This window comes from Pleurodeles waltl, chromosome 10 (genome assembly GCF_031143425.1).
Source record: "Pleurodeles waltl isolate 20211129_DDA chromosome 10, aPleWal1.hap1.20221129, whole genome shotgun sequence".
NCBI classification, from domain to species: Eukaryota; Metazoa; Chordata; class Amphibia; order Caudata; family Salamandridae; genus Pleurodeles; species Pleurodeles waltl.
Window position 1 is genome coordinate 889,723,056 of NC_090449.1, and position 17,596 is coordinate 889,740,651.

The window sequence follows — 17,596 nt, forward strand, 5'->3', positions numbered from 1 at the left end:
CCCTTGGGGGCAGGTGGGTCTAGAAAAATAGGCCCATCTGCCCCCAGGGGGGGCAGAAATGGCCAACAGGTCAATGCCCCCCTTGGGGGGGCGCCCCGTGCCCAAGGGGACGCCCCCCCACAAAAATAAACACATAAAAAAACATCCCTGGCGTTCTAGTGGTTTCTGCCCCCCTTGGGGCAGATCAGCCTAAAAATAATAGGCTGATCTGTCTCCAAGGGGTGCAGAAATGGCCTGGGTACATGTGCCCCCAAAGTGGGGGGCGACCCTTGCCCAAGCCCCCCCCCATCCACTAACACACACACACACACACACTATCCCTGGTGTCTACGTGGCTTCTGCCCCCCTTGGGGGCAGGTGGGTCTAGAAAAATAGGCCCATCTGCCCCCAGGGGGGGCAGAAATGGCCAACAGGTCAATGCCCCCCTTGGGGGGGCGCCCCGTGCCCGAGGGGACGCCCCCCCACAAAAATAAACACATAAAAAAAATCCCTGGCGTTCTAGTGGTTTCTGCCCCCCTTGGGGGCAGATCAGCCTAAAAATAATAGGCTGATCTGTCTCCAAGGGGTGCAGAAATGGCCTGGGTACATGTGCCCCCAAAGTGGGGGGCGACCCTTGCCCAAGCCCCCCCCCATCCACTAACACACACACACACACACACTATCCCTGGTGTCTACGTGGCTTCTGCCCCCCTTGGGGGCAGGTGGGTCTAGAAAAATAGGCCCATCTGCCCCCAGGGGGGGCAGAAATGGCCAACAGGTCAATGCCCCCCTTGGGGGGGCGCCCCGTGCCCAAGGGGACGCCCCCCCACAAAAATAAACACATTAAAAAAAAACCCTAGCGTTCTAGTGGTTTCTGCCCCCCTTGGGGCAGATCAGCCTAAAAATAATAGGCTGATCTGTCTCCAAGGGGTGCAGAAATGGCCTGGGTACATGTGCCCCCAAAGTGGGGGGCGACCCTTGCCCAAGCCCCCCCCCCCATCCACTAACACACACACACACACACACTATCCCTGGTGTCTACGTGGCTTCTGCCCCCCTTGGGGGCAGGTGAGTCTAGAAAAATAGGCCCATCTGCCCCCAGGGGGGGCAGAAATGGCCAACAGGTCAATGCCCCCCTTGGGGGGCGCCCCGTGCCCAAGGGGACACCCCCCCACAAAAATAAACACATTAAAAAAAATCCCTGGCGTTCTAGTGGTTTCTGCCCCCCTTGGGGGCAGATCAGCCTAAAAATAATAGGCTGATCTGTCTCCAAGGGGTGCAGAAATGGCCTGGGTACATGTGCCCCCAAAGTGGGGGGCGACCCTTGCCCAAGCCCCCCCCCATCCACTAACACACACACACACACACACTATCCCTGGTGTCTACGTGGCTTCTGCCCCCCTTGGGGGCAGGTGGGTCTAGAAAAATAGGCCCATCTGCCCCCAGGGGGGGCAGAAATGGCCAACAGGTCAATGCCCCCCTTGGGGGGGCGCCCCGTGCCCAAGGGGACGCCCCCCCACAAAAATAAACACATAAAAAAACATCCCTGGCGTTCTAGTGGTTTCTGCCCCCCTTGGGGCAGATCAACCTAAAAATAATAGGCTGATCTGCCCTCAAGGGGGGCAGAAATGGCCCTAAAAGACATGCCCCCCAAAGGGGAGCGACCCTTGCCCAAGGGGGCGCCCCCCCATCCACTACACACACAATCCCTGGTGCCTAAGTGGCTTCTGCCCCCCTTGGGGGCAGATGGACCTAAAAAAAATAGGCCGATCTGCCCCCAAGGGGGGCAGAAATGGCCAACAGTTCTCTGCCCCCTTGGGGGGGGCGCCCCTTGCCCAAGGGGGCACCCCCTCCCAACATACCTGCACAGAAAATATAAATCCCTGGTGATCCAGTGGTTTCTGCCCCCCTTGGGGGCAGATCCGCCTAAAAAGTAGGCCAATCTGCCCCCAAGGGGGGCAGAAATGGCCGTAACTAATTGCCCCCACAAGGGGAGCGACCCTTGCCCAAGGGGCCGCTCCGCGCCAGCAAGAAACACGAGCAAACAACAAAAAAAACAAATCCCTGGTGTCTAGTGGGCATTCCTGCTGCCCGATCGCAATGCGATCGGGCAGCAGGAATGCTCAAAGAGACACCGGGGGAAAGGAAAAGCCTTTCCTTTCCCCCGGTGCCTCTTTAGCCCAAACCCCCCACCCACCGGGAAGAGGAACTCACCTCTTTCCTCGTCGCCGCACAGGAAGCAAATGGCTTCCGGTGCGGCGAAATCCCCATAATGAAATCAGCGCGCGATCGCGCGCTGACGTCATTATGGGGGGGTGGGGGGGTCAGGGGTGGAAGGGGAAGGGGAAGGGGAAGGGCTTCCCCTTCCATCCCTGACTTTGGGGGGGTGGGGGGAAGCACACAGAGGGAGCGAGAGCGCTCCCTCTGGGCTGTGTGCCGAGGACGTAGTGGTTACGTCCTCGGCACAGCAGCACTGTGCCGCAGGACGTAACCACTACGTCTGCGGCACAGAAGGGGTTAAGTTACTGTGTGTGTTGATACAAATACTTTACACCTAGCACTCTGAAGTTAAGCCGACTGCTCTGCCAAGCTACCAAGTTGGTAAGCAGGGGTTAGCTGAGGGTGATCCTCTTTTACCCTGACTTGGTCCTTGCTTGAACAGGGGGTAACCTGACTGTCAACCAAAGACCCCATTTCTAACAATACCCAAATATGTTTATTACAAATTATATTACCATCAGTGTAATATACAAAACATGTGCCTTTTCAAATTCAACTGTCATATAACTTGTTTATGGGGCCGTGTTCAACATTCTATTAGTTTACTGGCTGCTATTACTGAGAATACGATTCCCAGAATTACGAAGAGTGACATCAATATACAATACGTAGAAACTATTCCCAACAGGAATTTACTTTGATACAAGTTACTAACAGTATCTTAAAGATGGCACAGTTTCTGTCTTTTGGAAACAAACCTAAAAAGGGGATAAAAAGACTTTGAATATATTGCAAACAACACCGAGGTCCAGGGAACAAGGCAGAAGGACCATCTTAATCATGTGAACACAGCTTCTTTGATAATTTATTTATTAGGTGGCACATATAGGGTAACAATCAGTTACCCTTAAAGGTCGACACAGATCTTTGGAATCAGATAGGAGTGAGATGGTTAACAACAATGAAATCAAATCACTAAACATCACTTTTCATATCAGTCAGTAATTTACACACACCATGACGCATTTGGCCATGAATCACCACACCAGTTTAGTAAAGTTCAAACATTTATGCACTTTAGATTAACAATGCTAAGATCAGGTAAACCAAGACCACATGGTAAAGATACATGAACACGTCACAGGATGCTTAGAAAAATTCACAACCTTAGCAGTTTAAACATTTCTGCATTCTGTTTAACGTGGGCCTTGTTAAAGCAATAATAAAATGTGCAATGTGCAACACACCATCATTTTAAACTATTAATCTTCTTAATTATAAACTTACAAAATAATTTTCATCAGTCAGTTAATTATTAATATTATGTTAAACTAGATTATGGTTACCATCAGAGGTCATATTTTCCAAAACACGTTTGCAGTATTTCATTTTAAAAGCACACGTTATTTTCATTTTGTTTTAGTCACACAATTTTATTAATTATGTTTAGGCTTCATCAGGTTACACACCGTACCCAGTTTCCTCCTCTGATCTCTTTACGTAGAGGGTATACCAACTGTGGCACCTCACAGCACCTAAATTGATAACATCAGCATGGGCTCACCTGAAGCAACAGAATACATTTCCGTCAACTAGAGACTTCCAAACTCCTCCCTTGAGGCAGCAAACCCCTGCCTCGGATAGGCTGGGCTGCTCACATTGAACAGTGACTCTCTGACTCCTCCTCTGTGTTCCAGTGATGACCCACCTCACCAAAAGGATTACTTCTATGGGTTACCATATCCACCCAGGCCAGGCATAAATCTGCAGGCTGGACTCCTCCTCACAACCTCTGCCCGTTGGCAAGGATACCGCAACAGGCACAGCAGTGGACATCCAGGAAAATGAAAGCAGGAGAACGGACTGCAGGCTCACAGGAAAAAGTGAATAAATCACTCAGAGTTTAGACTCCACAGAGGGAAGTGAGGAATCATGCCTCTTCCTACTATCCTGTCATGAGAGATCAGGGAGACCACAGGTTTGTAGCACACTGAAGAGCAGACAGTAAGATTCCATGGGGAAGGCTGGCAGGCCACACAAAATACACAGCAGAGAGTAGATCTGTAAAGGGGTGGAGGTATCCACTGTTCCCAACATAGCTATACCATCCCAGTCACCGTAAAATTATAGAATATACCCAATAAAACAACTGGAAGCTGAGAAATGGAAGATCTTTTTATTGGTGATACATCCATGCCAAGCTAAACTCCGCTCCACAAGTCCGCTCACTGCTCCTCACACCAACATTCTAACTCTAGCTTCAAACCAGTTGGAACACACCATACAAGGAAAGAGGTAGAGGAAGATACCCTGATTATAATACCTACACATAAACCTTGCATAGGTTAGTTTTGAATTTGTGGATATATTAGATAAACAAACTAAACATGTTAGAGTTACAACAATATGGTGGCAGACAATCAGATCCCAACAGGAGATCTGTTGGCTCTGTGGATCATCTGCAGCGTGAAATATACAGTTTTTGAGCACTAATTGCTCAGAAATTACTGATGGATTTACACCAAATCGAATGAGCTCCCTTTCTGGATCAGTATCTAGCTTTCTGCCAACTATGGTGTAAATCCATTCAGTGGTTTGAGCTCTAGCTGTTTCTACGTTTCCTATGGAAAAATGAATGAAGAAAATGTGCCTGGAACACCCTCTTTTCTCACCCCCCCCCTGCCTTTTTTCTCAGCCCCCCTTGATGGATCCTGTGAAAACTTTCCAAATCAAATGTAGCACTTTTTGGGAAAGTTTCCTGAAGATTAGTTATTAGCAACACAAAAAAAGCCATTCCCTATGGAAAAATTATTCTAACTATAACTGACTAGATAGATACTCTTTAAACACATCTAAAGAAATTGTCTTGCTATTTATATGAGCAAGGGCATGACTACATGACTCGAGGTCATTGAATCAAAGGATAATTGCTATGAATGTGTAGATGTCTTTTCGATATTTTGTAGTCTTCACAGGTTATATCTGTTTTTCGCCTGCACTCATTATTGTGCAGCCTGCACATCGTGTTTTTTTAAGGCATGTGTATCGATCAGATTCTGGCCTTAAAAGTAATGTTCCGTAGGCAATTTATAAGTGAACAGTACAGTGCTAGGAAAAACACAAACCTGTCCCCTGGGAGGCACTATTAAAAATCCACGGAGGACACGAAAATATGAAATTTGGACAAAACGTGGAGGGAGGGTTTCAAATATTTGCCCATCGACCTTCTTGACGCACATAGTTTGTTGCCCTCGGAGAGAAATTATACGAACTGTCTGATTCTATGCGATTAACCCCCTCAAGCAGGCACAACCTCTGAGAATCAATCACGTTCTTCGCATAATAAGCTCGAGCCCTCATTTTTATACAACAGATAGATCTGTTTTAGGCCTCTAAGCAGTTGACGTGAAAAATGTTATAAACATGTACATTTTAGCAATTTAGTGCCCTCTTTTAGTTTTTTATTTTTGTGTTTTTTTGTAGGGTCGCTTTTCACAAAAATAATTTCATGAATAATTCATCTGCTTTTGATCCATTCAATTTTCCGGTTAATTACTCCATAAATATTTTGAAGGGAAAATAATGTAAATTGACCGCAGATGTCTTTTTTTTAAGAGCTAAAAGTGCTCATGGTTACGTGTATAATATTGCTACATTTATAAAGCGCTTACTACACCTGCGAGAGGAGCTGAAGCACTTACAGACACGGTTGCAGCTGTACCATGCAGGGTTTGTGGTTGGCACTGTGTTGTCCCTAATTTTGAGCCGTGTGCAAAGTGTTTTCGTGTCGTGCCTGAATGAGGGAAGACGTGCGTCCGTCTTGGGACACTGGTTAACAGTGATTGATAAGGAGCATGAGAGATGGGCGCTCAGTTTACAGTTTGTAGAGTGCTGGCATTGTGATTGGCTTTGCAGGTCTCATTGTTAGGATTATGATTAGTTTGTACTCTCGGTATAAATTTATGTGCAAACTCTGGCAAGCTGTCGAACACGTTTAACCATAACAAATACATATCAAACAAAAACTTTTTTCCGCTAATATGGCTGTAATTATATTCTTACTGAAATTACAACTCTTTGAAGACAGCCATTACTTACTCCACTTCTCCAAATCACACAATACAACCACGGATATGATTTGCTTGTCCTTGATCATAAAATTCAGCGCCTTGTAACAGGTTTGTGTCCAAGAAAACACCCCTAAATTAATCACATCCTAAGGTCACCTCGGGGTTTCACAAAGGTATAATTACACATGAGTGAATTTACAGATGTAAATTAACTTTTACACCCTGTAGTCCATTTACTACCTTTGGCGCTTCACTTATTTTAAGTGCAAATTTACTGCAAACTGTAGACTTACATGTCTCCATCACCTGAATTTTAGGGTGGAGCTTAATTTATGATTGTAACATTACTACTAGTAACTTCACAGGCAGATGGAGATCTCTGCATTCTGGGATGAGGTATCACTATAATTAAATAAATATAGGGAAATCGTAAAATGTTATGAAACTTTAAAAAGAATAACAAACATATTTTGATGTTACGGGTTAATGTAAAATAACATAATATATTCATTTTTCTGAATTTTTAAATGTTTGAATGTATTATATTATAATAAAATATATTATTTTCTATGTATAATATTTTAAATGTAGAACAAAAAAAAACTACAGCACCATCAACCCTAATTTTCCGTTAAGCATTTACTTAGTTTAATTAGTTTAAAAATATTAAATTTAGCTCAAATTGTTTTTTAAGCTTGATTAAAACATTCTTCTTAAAAAATGTTTATATTTATTTATTTGATTATGTGTTATGCAGTAACAGTTACTAAAGGTTATGTATAGAAAACATGCAAATGATTTTAAAATAAAATTACATAAATAAATAAAATACAATTTTAAATGTATGTAGAATTTTTAAAGATTAAATAATTGCATGTATATATTTTAGAAGTCAAAATATATTAATGTTAACATTATTTCCTCTTGGGTTCTATTTTGAGTGCCTACTGCTATTACTTTCTGAGGAAGGGCATTGCAGCAGCAGTGGTTGGCCATGTGTGGAGCTGGACTTACTCCAGGTTTGAGCTGGAGTACATTTATAACTGTTTTGAGTTTAATTCAGTTTGTGAATAGAAATAGGCTTACTATTTAGTGGGTGGGTGAATGTCTCTCCCGAAACCTCTCACTAGCCCTCTACAAACCCCTCCTTACCCCTTCTTAATCTCTCCCATTTAGCCATAAGTATTTCCATTGCAGATACTCCCTGGTCCCTCCTATATTTACTACAAAAACGTATATATATGTGTGCAGATACACCGCACTCAAGACGGAGATCTCTGCACAGAAAAGAAAGGCGAGGCGGAGGTGGGACCTTCATATGTAGGTTTGTGAATAGCATTTTATCCTACAAGAGTAGTACTAAACACTAAATGCAGTTTGTGAACAGGATCCAGAGATTTCAGCTGCTGAAAGCAGCTAAACTCTTTGTGTGAAAGTCGGGGGGAATGATGTATTACTGTGGAATTTCTTCCTGAATTACTATTTCTTCTAGTAATTTCTCATTTCTTAGTGAACCTCAGGGTTCAACTCACAATAGGCCAAATTTTCCCTTCCCAGGGACCTAGCAGTCCCCCTTGTATTTGTTAGCTGTGAGGGTGGATAAATACTTCTTCATTTTCCAGGTGACTTGTAATGAGTGTCTTAGTTCTGGAAATTAGGCCTTGTGAAACCATGACATAATCTTACACTCACAGAATTGTACAAATAGCCTTTTGGCTTTAGCATCAAGTAGCCAATATATTACCTTCTTTACATTAACACTATACATTGTTAGTAAATTTGAACATTGCATTGCTGGTGTAATGGTTGCCCAAAGAACATATAATTACTTCTTGGGATGCCTTGTCATGATGCCACTAAGTCTAAATAATACAAATTAATTTCAGAAAGAAAGTAGAACCACTTTTAGTGAAGGTGGGCACAATGATGAGTCAACAATAGTGAAGCCAGTGTGCTTGGTTACCACTGTTTTAGGTTCTGGAATGGAAAAGGAAAATGTATCTGCCTGGAAGAGTTCTACCTAATTATAAATGCAGCAGTACTTTGTTGGGTAGCCTGACGCATACTTAGCAAATGGAAAAGTTGGATACTTTCAATGATAATAATAATAATAAACACAACCTTTATTCGGTCAACATAACCATCAAAGCGACCATAATACAATTTAAGATCATAAATAGGTTAAAACATGAAGAGAGTTAAAAAATCATCCAACAATTACAATAAAATGTAAAACCTCCCACTGCGCCTTTGCCAAGTAAATCTTGATAGCCGGAGATATGGCTTTTGTTACAGAGCTTTTATTAAAATGCAGGATAGCGCCTGCCCTATGCTGGAGAAGTACCGCACTTTTACTAATCTGATCCTCCCATTGTAAATTATTTGAGATCCCCACTCCCAAGTAATCTATTGAGCTAATCTTGCTTAGAGGGGTCCCATCTAAAATAATAATGCATCTCCTAATTGATCCTGAACAACACACCATTGATTTAGTTTTATTTACATTCAGTTCCAGGACATAGTCTGCACCGTATAATTTAAACCTGTCAACAAGAATCTGAAGACTCATTGCGTTCTTAGAAATAAGTAGAGAATAATCTGCAAAGAGTAATATAGGGATTTTCTGTGCATTTAGGGAGAGGACATCATTCTGACAAAAAGACAAAACTTGTACCACCTCATTTATAAATAGAGTAAATAAGATTGGGGCCAAGACACATCCTTGGCGAACCCCCCTCTGAATTGGAATATGTTCTGTTAATTCTCCCTGGTTACCCCATCTCACCTGAGCATATGTATTCTCATGTAACCATTGTAATAGATGGATTATATTGATAGGATACCCATTTTATGTAACACTTCCAATAGTTTTTCTCTGGGGACCATATCGAAAGCAGATCGAAGGTCCACAAAAACGACATATAGATTTTGCTTGGCACCGTATCTACCGTACTGGTTTTTGGGCGAAAATCCGCCTGTAGTGGGGATAGCACTTGATGGTCTTGAACCCAACTTAATAGCCTTTCCAAAAGCTGTTTAGCAAAAACTTGTTGTAGATTATCAATAAGGCTAATAGGTCTATACTTAGCTGGGGAGATCACATCGCCCTTTTTAAGAATAGGAATTATTTCAGCCCCTTTTCAAGTACTCAGGATTGGGCCCCCAGCTGCGATTTTGTTCGAGATCAGGTTTATATACCAGGACCATATTATTGGTTCAGATTTATATAAATACCCTGGTATCTTATCCAGATTTTAGGGAGTTAATTGCTGCTATAGTTTTCTCCAGAGTAAAAATAATTTGATCTTCACAAATAAAGGAATCTAGTCCTGGTTCATCCGGAAGGTACCTCGTTCTAACCGGCAACAAGGGAAAAGATTAATGGATTTGGAGATTACAAAGTAGGGCGTAGAGTTTGGAAAAATGTTTCACCCAGCTCTCAGGTTGAATATGGTTACTTATAGTGCTCTTGCCCCCTCTTTGTCTATTGTACATTAGCTTCCAGAATGTCATATTGTCATTATGTTTGGTTGCATTGAGCAAGTTTTGCCAGATTGAATCTTCCCAGCTTTTTTTGCTTGGGTTGTGGTTACAAGCGAGTCTAGCTGATTGTATCGCCCCCTGAGAACATGTCATAATAGCTGTTTTTAGCGCTAACTTAGACTTGGAACAATCCTTATTGAACCACACATTATTTTTGGGGTTGCCATCAGAATACTTAGTGTTGGTCTTTTTTATTTAAAAAAACTCTGCAATTTCTTCAGCATATCTTCATGAATACTAAGAATAGGAATGTGATTAACTTCGTACTGATCATAAACAGCCATACATCAACAAACAATTGATAAATCCCATTTATCAAGTAGGGATTAGCTAGCACTTTTGGCCAGCAGACCCGAGTATGACTATTATCCAACAGTGGTGCTGGAACCACAGTACAATGGTCATTCTGTGATCTTCTAAATACGTCACTGTGCATGGTGAAGAGCAAAGGATTATGATCACTCTCATAACGTAAATCCACCTTCATATCTTTTAAGGAAGGCCATAACCTAACATCCACAAAGAAGTAATCAGTTACACTAGTGGACGTGCCTCCCTTGAATGTAGGCGCAGTGCTCAAATCAGAGGGAGTGTGGCCATTACAGGCCCTAAGTCCATGTTTAAGACATAAGATACTAACTGGGAAGCAGCACAGGAACGAATACGCTGTCATTTATTCATTAGTCGTGGAATACCCCAAAGTTCATCTTCTTCATCCGTTAGTGTCAACACCAGGGCAGTGCACGCTCTATTGGCGACTAGAATGCAAAAACCCAGTACTCTCAAAACAACGAAATTTATGCATTGTGCTGATATGTTGTTGTTTAACCTTTTGCATTGCAGAGTTTAATCCTGAAGACGTATTTTTAATGTGTTTACAAATACTGTTCATTTGCAATGTATTGCTGCAGGCTTTCAGAGTGTGTTAGGGTGTGGTCCCTTTCCAGGGCCTTCCAGAGACTTTCCCTGCAGCATGCCTGGGCGTGGTTGTGTGCTGGGCCAAGACTCTATAAAAGGGAGCCAGCCCAGCTCCAAGTGCTCACTATTCAGAGGTCCCAGTGCAGAGCAGCAGCTACTTCCTGATCTCCTGTCCCAGTAGCCTATTTGATCTTCCAGGCCTCTGCCCTTCATTCTTCATTGGTGATCCTTGTTCTGGGCAGTAAGACGGTGGCTGGGCTAGCCTCTAGACGCCGTTATCGAGAACTTTCATATTCTTCGCCTAATTCTTTAATGATTAACAGATTACTTTGCGCGCTACCATTTCTTGACATTTGAATGGTGGCTTACGAATCAGCAAGACACGTGATTTGTTTCATGCTGATTTGATGTTGTTATTCATTGCGTGCTGCCATTTCTTGACATTTTACATGGTGGCACTCGAATCGGCAAGATGCACAATTCTCTCCTCAAGCTTAATTAATGTTGTTCATTGTATGCCACTATTCTAAGACATTTATTAGGTAATATTCGAGTTGACAAGTTGTGTGATTTGTTTCCTGAATCCATATTGTGTTATTCATGGTGCACAATCCTTTTATGGTGTTTACTATATATATATATATATGAAAATCTGCAATGTGCGCAATTCATGTTGGAACATTTCAAGAGAACACAGAAGGCCAGAGTTTCTAGATGCAATATTGCATGGTCCTAGTATGCATTTTTTTAAAAAGGATTCATATGACTGGTTGAGAACTTATTCAGAATGTTTTCCAGATTCTCATGTAAAGGAAAGTACTTGAATTTTAAAGTTTCATTTAATCCATCTTGATTCCCTTACAGGTATCAGGCCATCTTGAAACTTAGGCCCTCATTCCGACATTGGCGGGCGGCGGGCGCCGCCCGCCAAGCGGAAACCGCCATTTGGCCGCTCCACGGTCAAAAGACCGCGGAGGCCATTCGGCTTTCCCGCTGGGCCGGCGGGCGCCCGCCAAAGGAGCACCCGCCGGCCCAGCGGGAAAGGCCCTGCAACAATGAAGCCGGCTCCGAATGGAGCCGGCTGAGTTGCAGGGGTGCGACGGGTGCAGTTGCAAATCTTTATGGGGCCATGTTAGGGGGCCCCTGCACTGCCCATGCCAGTGGTAAAAACCGCCAGGAACAGGATGGCGGGAAGGGGGTCGGAATCTCCATGGCGGCGCTGCTTGCAGCACCGCCATGGAGATTCAGCCCAAGCAGGGGAAATCCGGCGGGAAACCGCCGGATCCCCTTTTCTGACCACGGCTTTACCGCCACAGTCAGAATGGGCACTGAAGCACCGCCAGCCTGTTGGCGGTACTTCCGTGTCCCTCCACCCTGGCGGTCATAGACCGCCAGGGTTGGAATGAGGGCCTTAGTCATTTTAAGCCTAATTCTTAGGTTGTTCATGTTTTCAGAATGACTAGGCTTAGAGTCATAGTCTAGCATTGATTTCATGAGATGTAATTTTCATATTGTGTGTTTTAACCTTTTTCTTACTAGAGGTCTCCTTCCCAGCTGTTCCCTTCCTAATCCCCTCTTCCCCTCTTGAACTCTCTTAGCCTCTGTGATTTATCTATCAGAGTCTTGGAGCTGTTCAGTGGTGGACGTGTTGGGAACGTGCGCAGACCCCGAGGATCTGGTGACTCTGACAGTTAGACCACTATTTAGACAAGAAGGTTCAAAAGTACAGTTCGTATCACCTGCAATCACTAAATTTGTCAGAGGGTGCAAGGTATCCAAGAATTCAGACAGCTGCGCCAGAGTCTGAGACTCAAGTCCCCGTGGAACAGACCGAGCATAAACGTTCCTTATGGTAATCTTAAAATCTCAATCAAATATGAGTTGTACTCCCAATAAATCGGGTGAGTCTATTTTTAATACAGAATGATCCCACTGTAGCTTCTTGTTTAGCATTACCAATAGGCCCCCTTTAGCATGACCTGAGCCCCTCTCTGCGGGATGAGCAACAACACAGTATGATAAAAACCCATCTATATAAACTTGATCCTCACCCCAAGTCTCCTGAACAAGACAAATATCCTGGTTATTGATGTAGTTGACCCACTCAGGGTCTCCCAGCTTCCTATCAAGCCCCGCTAGATTCCAGGACATGATAGATCATTCTGAACTGGTTGCCACATCTCTAGGTCTGGGACACTGAGCATCCTTATGATGTATATCCTCATCAAGTACTCCAGATTTAACCTCCAGAAAAACTGCTGGATTTAAGTCAGTATCTAGTCTATCAATTGCTGGTAGTGTATGAGAGGATTTTGCTACCGGAGCTAAAGCACACTTTTGTGAAGAAGCTGGGTCATTAGAGAGTGTAAGTGGATGGGCAAAGGGTGGGTAGGGTACAAGTCTAATGCCAACCTCTCTTAAATTCCTAAGATGGCAGTACATAATTCGAAGTCCATAAGTTTGTCCACTAGCAACCTGTCTACAAAACAAATAGAAATAAAATCAAAGTTTGAGCCAGGTTGACTATGTCTGCCCACCTCGAGGATATCAGCATGAATGACTGAAAGACAATTGCGCTGGACACGTAACCAGTAAATAATCTTATTTATCAGGGAATCATGGGTTTTCAATGAGCCAGAGGACAATTTAGGCACCTCAGCCAAGTTGATGGTGGCACCTTTCCTCCTCAGTCCTTGGCCACGTTCTGTGAGAACTGGCCAATTTGTGCCAGCCTGGGATACAGCATCAATAGGAAACTTAGAAGACTTAGCAGAATGTGCAAAGGAGCTTGCAGCCCGACAGGTACCTGGATGCAACATCCCCCGAGGGCCCTTAACAAGGTCAGTGGATTGAACTTTAACGGGCCTTTGAGACCCCGAGGGATTCCTATTTTTGAAAACTATATTATGCTTCTGCCTTACAATTGCTGGTGCAAGCTGGGATCCCTCTGCACAAAAGATAGATGGACTTTTTTGCGGGGGAATGGTAACAGACCCCAAGGAAGGGGTGCCCGCTCTCATCCTTAACTCAGACATAATAGTAATCCCATCCCCATTTAACCCCCTATCTGACCTCTGGCACTTACACTCAAGCTTCTGTGCCTGTTCCCCTGTTAAAGTGTCCATCAATAATAACACCAAACTCTTGATTTCTTCCACCCTCTGGTGAACAGTGGCCAAATCAATTCCCTCATGAGACGGTAGCGATCTACCTGTGTCATGGGGCAAATTAGTCAAAGCATTGTCATCGACGCGGACTCCAGATGATGTATGTAGAGCACAGACAGAGGGTCCCCCTTCCTCCGCCAAGGGCCCAAACCGATTTGTGCACAGTATATTAGGAACCGCAATATCAATGATATTCAATCTTTTGTTCATTTCACCACTGTAAACAGCTATGGACCAAGACAAGACTGTTGGGCTTTGTCCACCAATGTATTTGTTTGAGCTATACAATTCAAAGTAGAAGTTAAATGTAGAACCAGATAGTTATGGATCCTTTGAAGTACCCACTTCTTCTACTTCTCACTATGTTTGGCTTTTTACAAGTCATATACAGATAATTGTGTCATCATGCACACCCAAGTTAATGAGCAACCTTTTGTAGCCTGATTGGGGTCTGATCAATTAGTGATGTCTGCTTGCAATGGCTGTACAATAAGTGACATAAGTTTTTTTTTAACTGTAAATGAGACAATATTATCCTAGAATTAAGGCTGGGGCAAGAAGTCGTTTTTACAACCTCTATCTTATTTTTATGTCTTAGCATGTAGTGGTTCATCAGGGGCAAAGTATTGCAATAGTGTTTCAAGAAAGACTCTGCAAGGAGTGGTGCATTTACCCTGTTGATAACACTCCCCTGCATGCTCTCTGCTTCTTCTATCCTCTCTAGCTTATGCTCTCACTCAGTCTTTTCCATCCTTCCTCCCTCCGAGCATCTAAACCCCTCATCTCTTCTTCACCTATACTAACCTTGATTTCACTCATCCTATTTTATTCATTCAAACTCATCCAGTTTCCATGGACAAATCTCCACTGCACAGTCCCTCTGACCTCAAACATCCTCACCCCCACATATTCTTCACCACCTCACCTGCTCTCATGACTTTTATTCTTTCTTCTTCCTCTCTTCCAATGACCTTTGGTACACCCACCCCTGAATGTTCTTAGCAACCCATAAAGGCCTTCTGTCCCTCTGATCCCACATCTACACCTCATTTCCAGCCACACTGTACCCTGCTAACACAATTCAAGCACCTACTTCTTCTCTCAATTGAGCTCTTTAAACATACTATCTTTGCCTTCCATGCAGGCACATTACACCTGCACTGCATCTTGGGTATTCCCTCTTTTCTGATTAACTACAAATACACATCTCAATTCCTTGCTAATCTGATCAACAGTCTCTCTATTCCTTTCTCTCCTAATACTGCTAAATTAATCCTTCTGGCATGCCATACCTCCATCATCCTTTCTCTATCCTAGTATGCCAACTGCAAATGATTTTGCCTTGCCACAAACTTCCCTTTTCCTCTTTCATTTGAAACAACCATAGCCTCCTACCATCTCTCTTTTGCCCTTTACTGGCTCATCAAATCTCCCTTGCCTCTGTTAGATTTTCGAAGCCCTCATCACTGTGATCTTTTCCCTTGACCTAACGACTTGATACTACTTTCTCTACACCCCTGCAACCACTCTTCAATGTATACATCTTCATCAGTGTATGTTTGTCTATAAACCACTAACATGTTTGTGAAACAACTAATGACCACAGACCTGAACGACTCTTAATCATTGAAACCTTTGCAACATCAGTCTGGAAGATGTCCTGGACAACTGTGTATCACATCCCCAGACAGTGACTTCAATGAAATATTCAACTTTGCTCTCAAACAATGGATCTAAGGTTTCCCTGCGCTATCTGGTGCTTCTCAAGCTTCAACCGTCCACAGTAAAAGCAAAGGATCCAAATAGTATATAAAAGATCATTCACCCTTCAAATACATGGATCAGAACCTGCATCATACGTTGCAGCACTGGCCCAAATGAGAGGCTACCATACAGCCAACAAAGCTGATTCCAAAGGCTTTCATTATAAATAGTAAGAGAAGGTACCATGTCACCGACTGCCCTTCAAAATAACTTTTCAGGATTCTAAAGGAAATTCCATAATCTAGACCCTAAAGAAGCCAAATCAGACCCACAACAATTCAGCAATGGTCTGGTAAACCAATTTGTGATGGAGCACTGAACCTTGAGTCTGATTGAAGATGTCAACCCTGGACAAGGCTAATCACAGTTCAGTTATATCTCCAGAGAAATATTCAACTGACCATTCCTATACAAGCTGATCAAAAGATTATCTTTCATGCACTTAATTCTTCTGTGAGGCTTACAACCTTCTACTTCATCCCTAGGGCATTTTATTCCCTCGCTATAGAGCCTAAGTATCAATTACCACTATGTGGGATGACCTCAAAACCCAAGTGGATTGGAATGAGATTGCCACCTTCATCCTCATTGACTCTAAAATAATATGAGCACATAGTGTATTTCTTCTTTCATCTACAATTGTGTAAGAAATTGGGTTGTTGGTTAGAGGGTGTTAAACCTGTTCAAGCAACAATCAGGATCCCTGCCAGGGGTGGACCAGAAAAGTCACTAAATTAACCTGTGCTTAACCCTCTGGTAGGGTGGCACAAAAGCAGTCAGGCTTAAATTAGAGGCAATGTGTAAAGTATTTATGCAGCACACAGACTATAATAAGGTGAACACACAACACAAGAAAAATCCCACTCCAATTTTGGAAAACATAGTCAATTTTAATGAATTATTTGACATAAAAACATAAAAAGTGCAATTAGTAGAACTGGAGTTATGATTTTTTAAAGCTTAAGGTAAAAACTACAGCCTAAAAGATCAAAGCACCACCCATGGACATCTAGTCACACGAGACCGGGTCAAAGTCGAAAAATATTGCTGACCGCGTTGGAGTACAAGTCAAATAGAAGAAGTTCAAAAGGCCCGTTCTGCATCTATTTTCAGACTAAGAAGAAATTTCGACATAAATTTGTCTGAGAAGTTAAAGTTTAGAGGAGCAAGGCTGCAGACGGTGTCTGAGGAGAAGGCATCGCCGTCAGGGAGCCACTAGACAGAGTGATGTTGAAGATTTCTACGTTCCGAAGTCGCTTTTTTGGATGTCAAAAATCTCCAGCACAAAGAGGCAGGAAACTGGAGGCTGTAGCTAGCGAGAGTTCCATGGCGCAAGATACTCCTTTGACTAAGGACTGCTGAACAGAATTTTCTGCTGCAGAGAAGAATGTAGTAGGAGCTGCTGCGATGTCAGGTCGACCGGCGATGCACCTAGAGTGGATAGAAAAGCAGTTTGGTCCCGTCTCCTCTTGGTTCTCAGAGCAGTATTTAGCCAAAAACTTTCTAAGTCCCAAGTTTGGGATTTTTGCTGTCTGGGCACCTTTACCCACCACCAAGGGTCCAGGACTGGAGGGGCTCCATTTGGGGGGGGTGTTCGGACTTACTTCGGCTACGTTCAGGTGCCGGCTGAAGAAAGTTGGATCCTTTTCTGTCCCTGGGCCTCTGATAAGTAGACCAGCCAACTAGCCTTTGGAGTTACTCTAGTAGTCCTGGGTTCAAGCAGTGGAACAGGGCTCAAGAAGCATGGCAGACCTCTGAGGGTTTGAGGCAGGCTTTAGGTAAAGCAGAGCAGACCTTCCAGGTACAGTAAAGCAGTCTTCTCAAATACACGGCAGGCCATAGCAGCAGGCGGTCCTCTGAGAGTCCTTCAGCAGGTCCAGAAAGTGAGCTAAAGAGTGCAATGCAATGGTGACAAGTCCTTTGTGACTGCAGGGC